This window comes from Podarcis melisellensis (assembly GCF_964234715.1).
Source record: "Podarcis melisellensis genome assembly, chromosome: 12".
NCBI classification, from domain to species: Eukaryota; Metazoa; Chordata; class Lepidosauria; order Squamata; family Lacertidae; genus Podarcis; species Podarcis melisellensis.
In genome coordinates, this window is record NC_138544.1 from 53,580,950 (window position 1) to 53,596,462 (window position 15,513).

The 15,513-nt window shown below is 45.4% G+C and overlaps 1 protein-coding gene across 8 annotated transcripts in view; it reads left to right on the plus strand.

Moving 5' to 3' along the window:
* ADCYAP1R1 (ADCYAP receptor type I) overlaps positions 1 to 15,513 on the plus strand; it is a 146,129-nt gene that overhangs the window by 56,008 nt on the left and 74,608 nt on the right. The window lies entirely within an intron of this gene.

A 15,513-nucleotide genomic window follows, 5' to 3' on the forward strand; every position in this document is an offset into this window, starting at 1 on the left:
CCGACCTGGTGGAATGCTCTGTCCCATGAGACCAGGGCCCTGCAGGATTTAACTTCCTTCCGCAGGGCCTGTAAGACAGAGCTATTCCACCTGGCTTTCAATTTGAACTTAGCCTGATCTTTTATTCCCCTTCCTTCCCCCTCCCTCCCCTTTTTATGAAGATTACCCACTCTGGGATCCCACAGCTAATTCTCCCCTGGTCTCCTCGCTGGCCCAAATAGGACTAATTTAGCCAGCTAGCCCTGGTGATCATCTAATGTTTATTGGATATATTTCCCCCTTAATTGATTTTTGAATTCTGAATTTTTTGTTATTCACATTTTATACTGTATTTTATGCTGGTTTTTTGTTGCATCAATTAAGTGTTTTGAATTTGTTGTTAGCTGCCCTGAGCCTGGTTTTCTGAAGTGGGAAGGGCAGGGTATAAATAAAAAATTATTTATTTATTCATTCATTTATTCATTCATTCATTCTTCAAGAGTTGGGGTTTGACATACAAAGTTCATAGTGAAACTGACCTCCTAAATGTACACACTTTCACTTTTCACTATGTTCCGCAGAAGGCTTTTGTTGTAAGTATGTCCTGTATTTTGGTCTTCTTTGTGCTGGATGTTTGTGGTTCATTTTGACTGGCTTCTCATGGTCTTATTGTCGTACCTATGCTATATTGTATTTTAATTGTAGCCCGCCTTGGGGAGGCTCCCCCGCGCGCTTTAAATATTTCCTTTCTTTAGTTCCATTTATGAATCACTTTCCGCAAAATATCATGAAGCAATTTCACAAGAAAAACACATGAGCGGTGAAAACAATCTTGCAATTTCAGGGGCGCCAACACTTTAAAAAGCAATTAAAAACCTTTTGTTAAAATTCAAGCACAATTTTGTTAAAATTCAAGCACAATCTCATGTGTAAAAGCAGTTTCAGATCCAATACAGACTGAAGGTCCTTATTGGATTGGGACCCTCGTAATCGGTTTCTTGTTGGCAGCTCGAAGAAATAAGGCAGATTAAATGAGACAGCTGGTAGAGGAGGGAAAGGTACTGCTCGCTAGTTTTGTCTTTGGCAGAAAACGAAGCATAAAAAAAACATTCTAGTCAATGGCAGAGGCAGAGAAGGGAGAAACGCTGTCAGAATGCAAATGCTACTGTCCCTTGTCATTGCAGGGGAGCCTCTCAATGGGACCTTTTCTTACTCCAGGGAAAGTGTGAAAGAGAATGCGGCAGCTAGACTGGGAGCGGCCACCGAGACCATATAACACCGGTCTTGAAAGACCTACACTGGCTCCCAGTATGTTTCAGAGCACAATTCAAAGTGTTGGTGCTGACCTTTAAAGCCCTAAATGGCCTCGGTCCAGTATACCTGAAGGAGCGTCTCCACCCCCATCGTCCAGCCCAGACACTGAGGTCCAGCTCTGAGGGCCTTCTGGTGGTTCCCTCATTGCGAGAAGTGAGGTTAAAGGGAACCTGACAGAGGGCCTTCTCGGTAGTGGCACCTGCCCTGTGGAACACCCTCCCACCAGATGTCAAAGAGAAAAATAGAATCATAGAGTTGGAAGAGACCACAAGGGCCATCGAGTCCAACCCCCTGCCAAGCAGAAAACACCATCAGAGCACTCCTGACATATGGTTGTCAAGCCTCTGCTTAAAGACCTCCAAAGAAGGAGACTACACCACACTCCTTGGCAGCAAATTCCACTGTCGAACAGCTCTTACTGTCAGGAAGTTCTTCCTAATGTTTAGGTGGAATCTTCTTTTTTGTAGTTTGGAGCCATTGCTCCGTGTCTGCTTCTCTGGAGCAGCAGAAAACAACCTTTATAACTACCAGACTTTTAGAAGACATCTGAAGGCAGCCCTGTTTAGGGAAGCTTTTAATGTTTAATAGAGTATTGTATTTTAATATTTTGTTGGAAGCTTCCCAGAGTGGCTGGGGATACCTAGCCAGATGGGCGGGGTATAAATAATAATAATAATAATAATAATAATAATAATAATAATAATAATAATAATAATAATTACTATTATATAAAGGAAGAGAAGCCATTTCCAAGATACTTGAATTCTCTGCTCAGTGCAAACTCTGCCAATCAAACATTTTTGCTTAATAATCTCACAGAGAAGTTTTATTCACACAGCATACACCAGAGGCGGGGAATGTCTGGACCATGGGCTTAATCTGGCCCACCAGGTCTTGGAAATTGGCCTGTCAAACTACTTCCTAGGCGCCACACACACCTTTCTGACACCTGACATCACATATGGCGTCAGGTGCAGCAAAATTCCAGCCGCAGCGGGAAGGAACACATGCAAGCGCTTTTTGTAGGAAAAATCCTGCCGCTTTTAAATGCAGCACCTTTCCTTGTCCCCCTGCATGGGGACAAAGGCTGCAGAGTGACAAAAAGCAAGGAAAAGACCCATTGGATTGATCCTGCAGTGTAAGAGGGCCAGTGTGGTGTAGTGCTTAAGAGCAGTACTCTTGCAATCTGGTGAACCGGGTTCGATTCCCCGCTCCTCCACATGCAGCTGCTGGGTGACCTTGGGCTAGTCACACTTCTCTGAAGTCTCTCAGCCCCACTCACCTCACAGAGTGTTTGTTGTGGGGCAGGAAGGGAAAAGGAGATTGTTAGCCGCTTTGAGACTCCTTAGGGTAGTGATAAAGTGGGATATCAAATCCAATCCAAAACTAATCTTAAGAGTTTGTTGTTGTTATTTCGATCTTGGGATTTCAGAAGGGTCTTGATCAGTGGCAGTGCTGAGCCAGTGGAATCCCAAATTGCATCCCCGCCCCCCCCCGCCCCCGGCTGGATATGAAAGATGACAGCCTTTGAAAAATGAAAGGAGGAGGAGCTGTTTTGTTCTTGTTTAGTCATTTAGTCATGTCTGACTCTTTGTGACCCCATGGACCAGAGCACGCCAGGCACCCCTGTCTTCCACTGCCTCTTGCAGTTTGGTCAAACTCATGTTCGTAGCTTCAAGAAGACTGTCCCACCATCTCTGTAACTCGATAGTGCTGTAACTCGATAGTGTGACCGGGGAGTTTGATGGGTGTGGGTGTGGGTGTGGCTGGAATGTGGTTTGTTTGGTTGTTGTTGTTGTTTTGCTTTTGTTGTTTTTAAGGGATGGCATCCAATTTCGTTGCACTTGTGCAATGTTGCACTTGTGTAATGACAATAAAGAATCTATCTATCTATCTATCTATCATCTATCTATCTATCTATCTATCTATCTATCTATCTATCTATCTATCATCTATCTCGTCCTCTATCGTCCCCTTCTCCTTGTGCCCTCCATCTTTCCCAACATCAGGGTCTTTTCCAGGAAGTCTTCTCTTCTCATGAGGTGGCCAAAGTATTGGAGCCTCAGCTTCAGGATCTGTCCTTCCAGTGAGCACTCAGGGCTGATTTCCTTCAGAATGGATAGGTTTGATCTTCTTGCAGTCCATGGGACTCTCAAGCGTCTCCTCCAGCACCATAATTCAAAGGCATCAAATCTTCGGTGATCAGCCTTCTTTATGGTCCAGCTCTCACTTCCATACATCACTACTGGGAAAACCATAGCTTTAACTATGCGGACCTTTGTTGGCAAGGGGATGTCTCTGCTTTTCAACATGCTGTCTAGGTTTGTCATTGCTTTTTCCCCAAGAAGCAGGTGTCTTTACAGACACAGATTGACATGAGACCCCCCCCCCAATGCCCTATGAGATCTGGTGATTGGCAGGAGGGTGGTCAGTTGTGAGTCTGGCCCTCCCCTCCATATATAGTGTGACTTCCTTGCTTCACAATGATGAGAGGGCCTTCGATTTCCATTCCTCCCAGATTCTAATTTTTCCACTCTTTCGTGTCTCCGCATTGTCACATCAGGTTACATATTTATTTTTAAGAGCTGTTCACAAGGCTTTCAACTCATATGCACATTGAATGCCTCTGTGCCTAACACGCACAACATTGAATGAATGAATTTTATTATTTCGGTCACAGACCAGTTCCAGCCCACATAGAATATCAAGGAAGTCATAAAACACGATAGTGATACATTGGAATTTGCAATTAGGTATAACAGGGACAATTCAGATATAGCAACAGTTAAATATATACCGTACTTTTTGCTCTATAGGACTCACTTTTTCTCTCCTAAAAAGCAAGGGGAAATGTGTGTGCATCTTATGGAGCGAATGCAGGCTGCGCAGTTATCCCAGAAGCCAGAACAGCAAGAGGGATCGCTGCTTTCACTGCGCAGCGATCCCTCTTGCTGTTCTGGCTTCTGAGATTCAGAATAATTTTTTCCTTGTTTTCCTCCTCCAAAAACTAGGTGCGTCTTGTGGTCTGGTGCGTCTTATAGAGCGAAAAATACGGTATATATAAATTAAAACTTAGTCACTAATATATAACCTAAAATTACCGTTTAAAACCTTAATCATTATGATAGCACAGCTTGTTGCCTAAGTTTTATGGCAATCACCCAGAATTTGGCTAGAGGATCCTTGTCCTCTACCAGGGATTTTAGACACTGAAGTTGCACAACATTGCAAACCTAATGCCTAATGCATTGTTTTGGAAGGTGCCTTAACTTGTCTTTGCATTTTCACACACACTTTTACCCTGGTGCCTGAGTTCTTGTGTGCGTTACTTGGTTGGAGGAACTGCATTGCAAAATTCAGAGAAGTGTGGACAGCTGTGTTTCGCTTTGCCCACTGGTCTGGAAAGGGAGAAATGGGTAGGCTCACTTATCAAAGCGAAATGAATTGCATTTCTCTCCCCCTCCCTTCCCTACTCCTATCATGAGATCCAAAGTTAAAATTAGTAGGAAAGCATCTTGGGTTGTTTTTTTTTAGTATCTGCATGCTTGAAAACCCAAAAGGGAGAAGCCCCATTCCTCTCATTCTTTCCCAAGCAAAAAGTACCGCATTTTTCGCTCTATAAGACTCACTTTTTCCCTCCTAAAAAGTAAGGGGAAATGTGTGTGCGTCTTATGGAGTGAATGCAGGCTGCACAGCTATCCCAGAAGCCAGAGTAGCAAGAGGGATTGCTGCTTTCACTGTGCAGCGATCCCTCTTGGTGTTCTGGCTTCTGAGATTCAGTATATATTTTTTCTTGTTTTCCTCCTCCAAAAACTAGGTGCATCTTATGGTCTGGTAACAGGCAGAAGGCAGGACTAACTGCCCATAGAAGAAGCCTAGCTAGGACTCTCGTTTCTGATTACGGCAGGCGTCTCTCCTGGGTCCCGCAGGCTCCGCTCTGCCCCAAACAGTCCGCCCATTGCCTCCCCCTCAGCTGTAGGGTGGCTGAGTGCGAGGAGGCGGGCAGACTCCTCCGAGGCCCCACGGAGCGTTCTGCCTCGGTTCCCCCTACCAGTGCCCGATCAGCTTGCTCCGCTGCTGTCTGTACCCAGCTGCAAGGGCCAGGGTTGTGGACAAAGAGTGAATCATTCCACCCCACACTCCAAGCAGGGCCAGGGGGAATGAAAACAGCTTGCTGAAGAAAGCTTTGGAAAGGCAGGAGATTGATGAGGCGTTGCAATGAAAGTCCAGGCGAGGAGCATTCCCTCGTCGCTGTGGCGCAGCCGGGAAGCACCATCTTGCTGCTGAGCATGAAAGAGTATTTTTCCCCCTTCCAAAGTGCGCATCTGTGAAATTGTCTCTCCCACAGCGCCTGGCAATGCAAAACCCAATCGCCAGCCATCTCTCTCACCAACTGCCCCAAACACGCATACTCCCATCCTTTGCTGAGTTTATTATTCACCTTCATGTTAGAACAACAACAAAGCTCATTTGCCTTGATTGTCATCAGAAGAGGCATCACCCCCACCTCCTCTGCTTTTCAGGTTGCCAGACGTCTCATCTTCCAGAGGCAGTTTAGCGTGCACATGTCTGCGCATGATAATTGATGCGATCCTTTGTGTGGGGAAGGGGGATGGAGAGAACTTTTTCTCCAACATGCTAGAATCCAAGGGGAAACTGGTGAAATTGATGGGGGCAGGCATCAGTTCAGGAGAAATCAAGCAGCAGATGGATCCACACAACAAACGTAAGGAATTTGCAGCCACAAGCTGTGGAAGTTGTTGTTTTTGGCCGCCAGTTGCTTTTATTTGATCAGTTATAAGGCAGACAATTGGGACGCGGGTGGCGCTGTGGGTTAAACCACAGAGCCTAGGACTTGCTGAATGGAAGGTCTGCGGTTCTAATCCCCGCAAGGGGGTGAGCTCCCTTTGCTCAGTCCCTGCTCCTGCCAACCTAGCAGTTCGAAAGCATGTCAAAGTGCAAGTAGATAAATAGGTACCGCTCCGGCGGGAAGGTAAATGGCATTTCCGTGCACTGCTCTGGTTTGCCAGAAGCGGCTTAGTCATGCTGGCCACATGACCCGAAAGCTGTACGCCGGCTCCCTCGGCCACTAAAGCGAGATGAGCGCCGCAACCCCAGAGTCGGTCACAACTGGACCTAAGGGTCAGGGTTCCCTTTACCTTTAAGGCAGACAATTAATCAGCCAGAGACTAAGAAGGATATGATGGAGTTCTGAAGAGCTCATAACTCACCTTCTTCCAAACTGGGGCAGCTAAATGAGTGCTTGTTTGCTTTGCTTTGTACCTGGACTAAGAATGTTGTTGTTGTTGTTGTTGTTGTTGTTGTTGTTGTTGTTACCACCTTTACCCTAAGGTCCCGGGATGGGTTACAATGCTTAACGCACAATATTGAAAACAATTAAAAACAGAGAGGAATGGCAAGCTAAGCTTATGGACTACTGTGAAATGGCAAAGCTGGCTGGAAAACTCAGGAACCAAGAGGACAAAAACTTTAAAAAAGAATGGGGATATAATTTATCTAGGAAACCACTGCAGGCAGGTGGAAACATTAGCAGGATTTGAAACCAACTCGCAATGTAATAAATACTATGGATAATTTGGATTGATTTAAAATATAGAATAATACGCAGTTGTAAAATGTTGACAATAGGACCCACGGAAGGGATGCGGGGAACTCTCGAGAGTCAGAATAATCTCTATATATGGATATGTATTTGGAATGTTACAAGTTTATATCTGTAAAGTCAAATAAAAATGATTTCACACAAAAAGAAAACAATTTTAAACAGCTTAAATTGCAAAAATGATGTGGGTCTTTAAAATACACACCTCACGTGTCAAAAGCCAGGGTGAACAAGAGGTCATTCTACACCAGCGGTCAGCAACCTTTTTCAGCAGGGGACTGGCCCATCGTCCCTCAGACCATGTGGTGGGCTGGATTATATTTTGAAAAAGAAGAAGAAGAACGAATTCCTATGCCCCACAAAAAACCCAGAGATGCATTTTAAATAAAAGCACACATTCTACTCATGTAAAAACATGCTGATTCCTGGACCGTCCGCGGGCCGGATTGAGAAGGCGATTGGGCTGGATCCGACCCCCTGGACTTAGTTTGCCTACCCCTGTTCTAGACTGATCTTAGCAGCCAAGAGGGTCTACAGGAAAGAGGGCAGTCCAACAGGGATCTGATGCCAGAGGCATTTGAGGGCATTTAGACCAACACGAGTACCTTCAACTGGGCCCGGAAATGGACTGGAAACCAAGGCAGCTATGTTTAAACAGGGGTTTGGGAAGATCTGAAGGGAACCCCAGCCAACAAAATACGTCCGCTGCATCTTGGACCAACTGACGTTTCTGAGTCATCTTAAATGCTTCTGGAAACCACAGGAAGAGAAGCTGCTCTTCCTTGCTGTTTTGCCATTGAAGCATCTGATCATCCCCTATGAGAACAAGGTGCTGGACTAGATGAGCCATTGGGCTGCTCCAGCCGACTCTTCTTACATTCTTGTGTCACTATCCTCTCGTCTCCCCAGCATTGCAGAAGCCAATGAGCTCATCCATCGAGACAGATGCTGCCATAAATAATAATAATAATAATAATAATAATAATAATTTATTTGTATCCCACCCATCTGGCTGGGTTTCCCCAACCACTCTGGGCGGCTTCCAACAAAGACCAAAAATACACTAAGATGTCACACATTAAAAACTTCCCTGAACAGGGCTGCCTTCAGATGTCTTCTAAATGTCAGGTAGTTGTTTATCTCTTTGACATCTGGTGGGAGGGCGTTCCACAGGGCGGGTGCCACTACGAGAATGCCCTCTGTCTGGTTCCCTGTAGCTTTGCTTCTCACAATGAGGAAACCGTCAGAAGGCCCTCGGAGCTGGACCTCAGCGTCCGGGCAGAACGATGGGGGTGGAGACACTCCTTCAGGTATACTGGGCCGAGGCTGTTTAGGGCTTTAAAGGTCAACACCAACACTTTGAATTGTGCTCGGAAACATACTGGGAGCCAATGTAGGGCTTTCAAGACCAGTATTATGTGGTCTCGGCAGCCGCCCCTAGTCACCAATCTGGCTGCCGCATTCTGGATTAGTTGTAGTTTCTGGGTCACCTTCAAAGGTAGCCCCGTGTAGACATCAGGTGGGACTGTCTCTCTAAGCTGTTTCAGCAGGAGGCACTGGAGCTCTCCAGGGTCCTGAATGTTTTCTGCTTGACTTTGAATTGTGATGTGGTGGTACCAGCTTCTCCTATGGATATCAAGCAGTCACAGAAGCAGACAAGGACCCAGAGGCACAGTCTCTGACCACTTTCAGAAGTCACCTCCAGTTGCTCATTAAACAGACAGGGTTTTGTGCCCACCAGCCCCACCATCTTTGCTCTCCATGTGGCCAAGATGGAGAGCTTCTCTGTGCACAACAGCTTCTCCACACAATCTGGAACCCTGTGTAATTTGGGTTCCTGTCTGCGCTGAGGAGTTTTATGTGAACATCTGCATTTGCAGGGTCTCAATCCACAGCTCCTAGTGAACATGTGGAGGTCAGGGGGTGGAGTCAGTAATCACATTGCCAAGGGGGCTGCTCTCTGCTCATTTACCTATTGCATTTATATCCCACCTTCCAAGAGCTCGAGGTGGTTCACAAGGTTCTCCCCCTCCTCATTTCATCCCCACAACCCTGTGAGGTAGGTGAGGCCGAAAGGAAGTGACTGGTCCAAGGTCACCCAGTCAGATTCATGGCCAAGCGGGGATTAGAACCCTGATCTCTCAGGTCCTAGTCTGACACTCTAACCACTATGCCACACTGGCTCAGTGAATGTGCTTCTGAAATGCCCTTCTGTCCAATGGAGACTGTGCCCAGTTGCAAACTGCTCTGGTGCTACCCTTCTCCTCGGGCTCCTTTTTTGGTTGTTGCCAAAAATATAAATGCGTAGCACACAGGGGAGAGGCCATTATTCTCACCAACCACCACCATCCGGCCGCTTACCCTCTTTGGCTTCTGAAGAGCTTAAAACTTAACCACTTAAACCAATTAATTGTATGAGCTGGAATCGATTCCACAGTCAATTAAATCTGCATACTGGTAAAAAATACAAAGCACAGTGCTTTTCGGTGATGGATGAATGCATCACAGCAGCCGCCAGCTTGGAGAAACCTTCCTTCCCATATGGGAAGGAAATTAGGGGTGGTTCTTATGGTGCCTACCATGCATACGAGTAGGGACGCAGGTGGCGCTGTGGGTTAAACCACAGAGCCTAGGACTTGCCGATCAGAAGGTCAGCGGTTCAAATCCCTGTGACGAGGTCCCTGCTCCTGCCAACCTAGCAGTTCAAAAGCACATCAAAGTGCAAGTAGATAAATAGGTACCGCTCCGGCGGGAAGGTAAACGGTGTTTCCGTGTGCTCCTCTGGTTCACCAGAAGTGGCTTAGTCATGCTGGCCACATGACCCGGAAGTTGTACGCCGGCTCCCTCAGCCAATAAAGCAAGATGAGTGCCGCAACCCCAGAGTCGGCCACGACTGGACCTGATGGTCAGGGGTCCCTTTACTCTTTGCCTTTATGACTTGGCTATGCTTGGCAGGAGATATTCCCTGTCCTGCTACCTGAGACTCTTTTAATTGGAAATGCCTGGGAGTAAACCTGGGACATTCTTCCTACAAAGCATGTGCTCTACTGCTGTACTAAGGGCACCACCTCAACATATACAAGCCAGTGTGGTGTAGTGGTTAGAGTGTCAGACTTGGACCTGGGTTCAAATCCCCATGCAGCTATGAAGAAGAAGAAGAGTTTGGATTTGATATCCCGCCTTTCACTCCCCTTCAGGAGTCTCAAAGTGGCTAACATTCTCTTTTCCCTTCCTCCCCCACAACAAACACTCTGTGAGGTGAGTGAGGCTGAGAGACTTCAGAGAAGTGTGACTGGCCCAAGGTCACCCAGCAGCTGCATGTGGAGGAGCAGAGATACGAACCCGGTTCCCCAGATTATGAGACTACCGCTCTTAACCACTACACCACACTGGCCTACCTCACAAGGTTGTTGTGGCGATTAAATGAGAAGAGGGGGTCCAAGTACACCACCTTGAGCTCTTGGAGAAAAGGTGGACTATAAGTGCAATAAATAAATATGCAATATTTTACCCAACTTTTTTAAAAAAGCAAGAAAGAATATGCCTGTATTTGTAGAGGAATTCATTAGACAGTATCTTATTTTGATCTTGGAATTTCAGAAGGGTCTTGATCAGTGGCAGCGCTGAGCCAGTGGAATCCTAAATTACATTTCCTCCCACCCTCTGGCTGGATATGAAATATGACAGCCTTTGAAAAATGATTTGCATGACATATCTTTCCCCAGTCCAGAACATGGATGTGTTTTATTTATTCATTCATACATAGACGAACACCTCTGGAAAGCCTGTGTTGTATAACGGCAGCACACAAGCCGCAGCTCTGGGAAACTCAGCTGAGCAGTCGCTCTGACTCACAAAGAGAATAGTAAATGTTGTTCCAAGAGCACTCTTGATGAGATGAGAACAGTTTGTGTGAGCCAAAAAGAGCCCTGCCTGCCTCTCCGCACCACCCTTCCCAAGCCCCCGATTTAATTAGCCAAGCTTTGCAGTTAAAGCTGTCTCCAATATATCCTGTGTCATTTGTTTTCAAACAGTGTTTCTGGCTCTGTTTGTGGTCTTGCCTGAAAGCAACACCTTTCCTTTCTCAATGTTACCTTCTCTCCATGCATCTTCTCAGCTCTCTGTCTGCCCCCTTCCTGCGTGAGAGACCCAGGCCGTGTCAGAACCACACATGGAAAGCTGCCATACCTGTTGGCATGAAGCTTGATCATCTCTGACTTTTTCCCTCAGCCAGGATTATTCATGTCAGGCCTTGGAGAAACCAAGGCAAGTGGCCACATTTGGCAAGTGGCTAAATACTCCATGGGACGCGGGCGGCACTGTGGGTTAAACCACAGAGCCTAGGACTTGCTGATCAGAAGGTTTCTAAATGTGGAAATCTCTCATAGAAGCTGCAAAGCATGGCCTCACTGAGATACAGAAGGGTGAGTGCTGAGCTCTGGAAAGAGGAAAATACAGTTGTTTGGAAATTAAAAGAACAGACTGTAAGCCCGTGTTTGAATAAGTATGTGACTGTAAATATTATGTTTTAATTCATCTACAATTATAAGCTTCTGCAAGTAAAGTTTTTGAATGCTGAAGTCTGGACATTGCTTTAATTTCCAAAGAAGGGTGTCAGTCATATTGTTTATGATTTGAGCTCCTTAGCTGCATTTTCGCTACCCTTACTTCATCATGGCCTGATCTGAAAGGCTCTTCTTATGGTCTTACGTTTGCCAAGGAGCCTACATTATGGAAATCAGGTTAGTATCCAGTGAACCTCACCCCAGTATTTTATCCAGTTCTGTGATTTCCCTTTTAAGCGCTCTACCCTGATCAACTAGCTCCGGTGCACTGGAAGCCATTAAAACTTCTGCATGGTTGTGTCTTGTTGTCGTTGTTCTTTTAAACCCTTTACCTATTTTGTTGTTGTTAAAAGCGAGAGCAATAACAAGCAAACTGCATCTCCATGCATGAGCTCAGAATAAACGATCCAACAGCCGGGAATAATGCGAGCAACTTGGACGGAATAAAAGGTTTCTCCTTTCCCAGTTGCAGATAAGAGATCCCATCCTTTCAAAAACCCATTCTCCCATGTGTGAAATATTTTGCTATGTAAATGACTTGGCGCCGGCGTTACCTTTTGAGATGCTATTGAGAGGACTTGAAAGAGGAGCCTTTTTTCACACTTCTGTTGTGAAGGGTTAGCTTTATGAATAAGCCTGGGAGAAGAAAGTGCTGTTCCTAAAGCTGGCAGAGAAATGTGGTGCAAACGCAATGTGCTGGCTACCTCTTCACTTTCCCCATGTGTTCAATGCACCATTGATTCACAGGGACGCATGCTCACAACCTGATTCCGTGCGCACAATCTGGAAGTCGGTCCTAGGGATGTCAGTGGGGATGTATTGACGAGCCATTGCATGCCCATTACCAGAGGACCAAGAAGGAAATTTAGGTCATAAGGAAAGCGGCCACAGCTCAGTGGTAGAACATCTGCTTTCCAGGCAGAAGGTCCCATGTTTGATTCCCAGCATCTCCTGGAAAATCTCCTGCTATTCAGACATGTTTCACCAATACAAGGACCCATTATTGATGAAGGTGGCAGGTAGAATGCAATAATGATATTATAATAATAATTTATTATTTATACCCCGCCCATCTGGCTGGGTCCCCTCAGCCACTCTGGGCAGCTTCCAACAAAACACTAAAATACAATAACCTATTAAACATTAAAAGCTTCCCTAAACAGGGCTGCCTTTAGATGTCTTCTAAAAGTTTGGTAGTTATTTTTCTCTTTGACATCTGGTGGGAGGGCGTTCCACAGGGCGGGCGCCACTACCGAGAAGGCCCCCTGCCTGGTTCCCTGTAACCTCACTTCTTGCAATGAGGGAACCGCCAGAAGGCCCTCGGCGCTGGACCTCAGTGTCCGGGCTGAACGATGGAGGTGGAGATGCTCCTTCAGGTATACTGGGCTGAGGCCGTTTAGGGCTTTAAAGGTCAGCACCAACACTTTGAATTGTGCTTGGAAACGTACTGGGAGCCAATGTAGGTCTTTCAAGACCGGTGTTATATGGTCTCAGTGGCCGCTTCCAGTCACCAGTCTAGCTGCCGCATTCTGGGTTAGTTGTAGCTTCCTGGTCACCTTCAAAGGTAGCCCCACGTAGAGCGCATTGCAGTAGTCCAAGCGAGAGATAACCAGAGCATGCACCACTCTGACGAGACAGTCCGCGGCAAACCGAACGTGTCAATTTGCAATTTTCTCTCCCATTCCAGCAGCAACTTTTTAAATTATCCTAATTAAACCAGGATTTTGGAGGATTGGTATGCACAAAGCAGAGCAGATCAGAAGCACCATAAAGGAATAAGGCTGGGGATTCCTGCCCCCCTCTAATAGTAGCACCAAAAGGCCCCGAATTAAGTTTAAGATACTAACAGATGCAAAGGAAAGAGGGGGCTTTGCCCTGCCAGACTTAAGGCTGTATTATGAAGCCGCAGCTTTCTGTTGGCTGAAAGATTGGCTACTTCTTGAAGACACTGACGTGTTAGATTTGGAAGGTTTTAACAATGCTTTTGGGTGGCACGCATATTTGTGGTATGACAAAGTTAAGATAAACAAGGCCTTTAAGAACCATATTGTCAGAAAAGCAGTGTTTAATGTCTGGACAAAATACAAAGACTTATTAGAAAATAAAACTCCGAGGTGGCTTTCACCCTTGGAAGCTAAGGCTTGGAAAAGACCCAATATGGAAGCCTACTGGCCGAAATATTGGGAACTGTTAGAAAAAGATGGGGACAACTGGAAATTGCAGAGTATGGAGAAAATGAAGGATAAAGTGCGAGACTGGTTACATTACGCTCAGATTAAGGAAATTTTTAAAAGTGATAAAAAGCTAGGATTCCAGGTGGAGAAATCGAAGTTGGAGACAGAGCTGTTAGAACCTAAGACTAAGGTACTTTCAAGAATGTATAATTTGCTGCTGAAATGGAATACGCAAGACGAAATGGTTAAGTCGGCTATGATAAAATGGGCACAGGACATTGGGCATAACATTATGTTTGAGGACTGGGAAAGGTTGTGGACCACTGGGTTGAATTTCACTGCATGTAATGCTTTGAAAGAAAATGTAATGAAAATGATATACAGATGGTACATGACCCCAGTTAAACTTGCCAAAATATACCATTCGTCTGATAACAAATGTTGGAAATGTAAAGAAAATGAAGGAACATTCTTTCACCTCTGGTGGACTTGCCCTAAAGTGAAGGCCTTCTGGGAAATGATATATAACGAGTTGAAAAAGGTGTTTAAGTATACCTTTACCAAGAAACCAGAGGCTTTTCTTCTGGGCATTGTCGACCAGAAGGTGTTAAAGAAAGATAGAACATTTTTCATGTACGCAACAACAGCAGCAAGGATACTACTTGCTAAGAACTGGAAAACTCAAGATCTACCCACACTGGAAGAATGGCAGATGCAACTGATGGACTATATGCAATTAGCGGAGATGACCGGCAGAATCCGAGACCTGGGAGAAGAAAGGATTGAAGAAGATTGGAAGAAATTCAAGACCTACCTGCAGAAATATTGCGATTTAGTGGAATGCTAAGAAGGATGCTTGGTTATAAATAATTGGCCATCATTAAAATAGATTAAGAATTGATATTTAAGCATGTGGTTATAGATTTGGAAATAAGATGATAATTTGCTTGACAAAAATTATTAAAGATGTAAATGGGAGCGGGAGACGTGAGGAAGCTCAAGAATATTATGAAACTTTGTTAAAACAAAGCAATAATGTTTATTATTATTCTATTCTCTTTTTTAAAAACCTTAATAAATATTTATAAAAAAATAATAATAATAGTAGCACCAAAAGCTTGTCTTTTATGTTATAGCCCTGATGGAAAACTCATGCATTGAAGAAGAGGCGCCCAGGGAATGGATATTATAGCAATGTGTTTTTTTTAAATGCCTTACTCGCTTCAAAGAACTCCCAGACCAGAACAATCTCGAAACCTGTTTTTACAGTTTTTGTTTGCAATTATGCGCTTTTCCATTATGCGTTCTTCGCCATCTGTGCATTTGTCATTTGTGTAACATCTGTAATGATAAGGATAACCTCCTTGCATACCAGTTTCTTCTGCATGAAATTAGACTCCTGTATAGAGAAGCTTAAGGACAAGAGTGACGCTGTGGGTTAAACCACAGAGCCTAGGACTTGCCGATCAGAAGGTTGGCGGTTTGAATCCCCGCGATGGGGTGAGCTCCCGTTGCTCGGCCCCCGCTCCTGCCAACCTGGCAGTTCAAAAGCACGTCAAAGTGCAAGTAGATAAATAGGTACCGCTCCGGCGGGAAGGTAAACGGTGTTTCCGTGCGCTGCTCCGGTTCACCAGAAGCGGCTTAGTCATGCTGGCCACATGACCCAGAAGCTGTACACCGGCTCCCTCGGACAGTAAAGCGAGATGAGCGCCGCAACCCCAGAGTCGGCCATGACTTGACCTAATGGTCAGGGGTCCCTTTACCTATAGAGAAGCTTATTCACAGAACCCATGGCAATACATGAGCTTACGAAGTGTCATCAAGAGTACCCTTTGCAGACAGACAGCTTCTCCTCCAT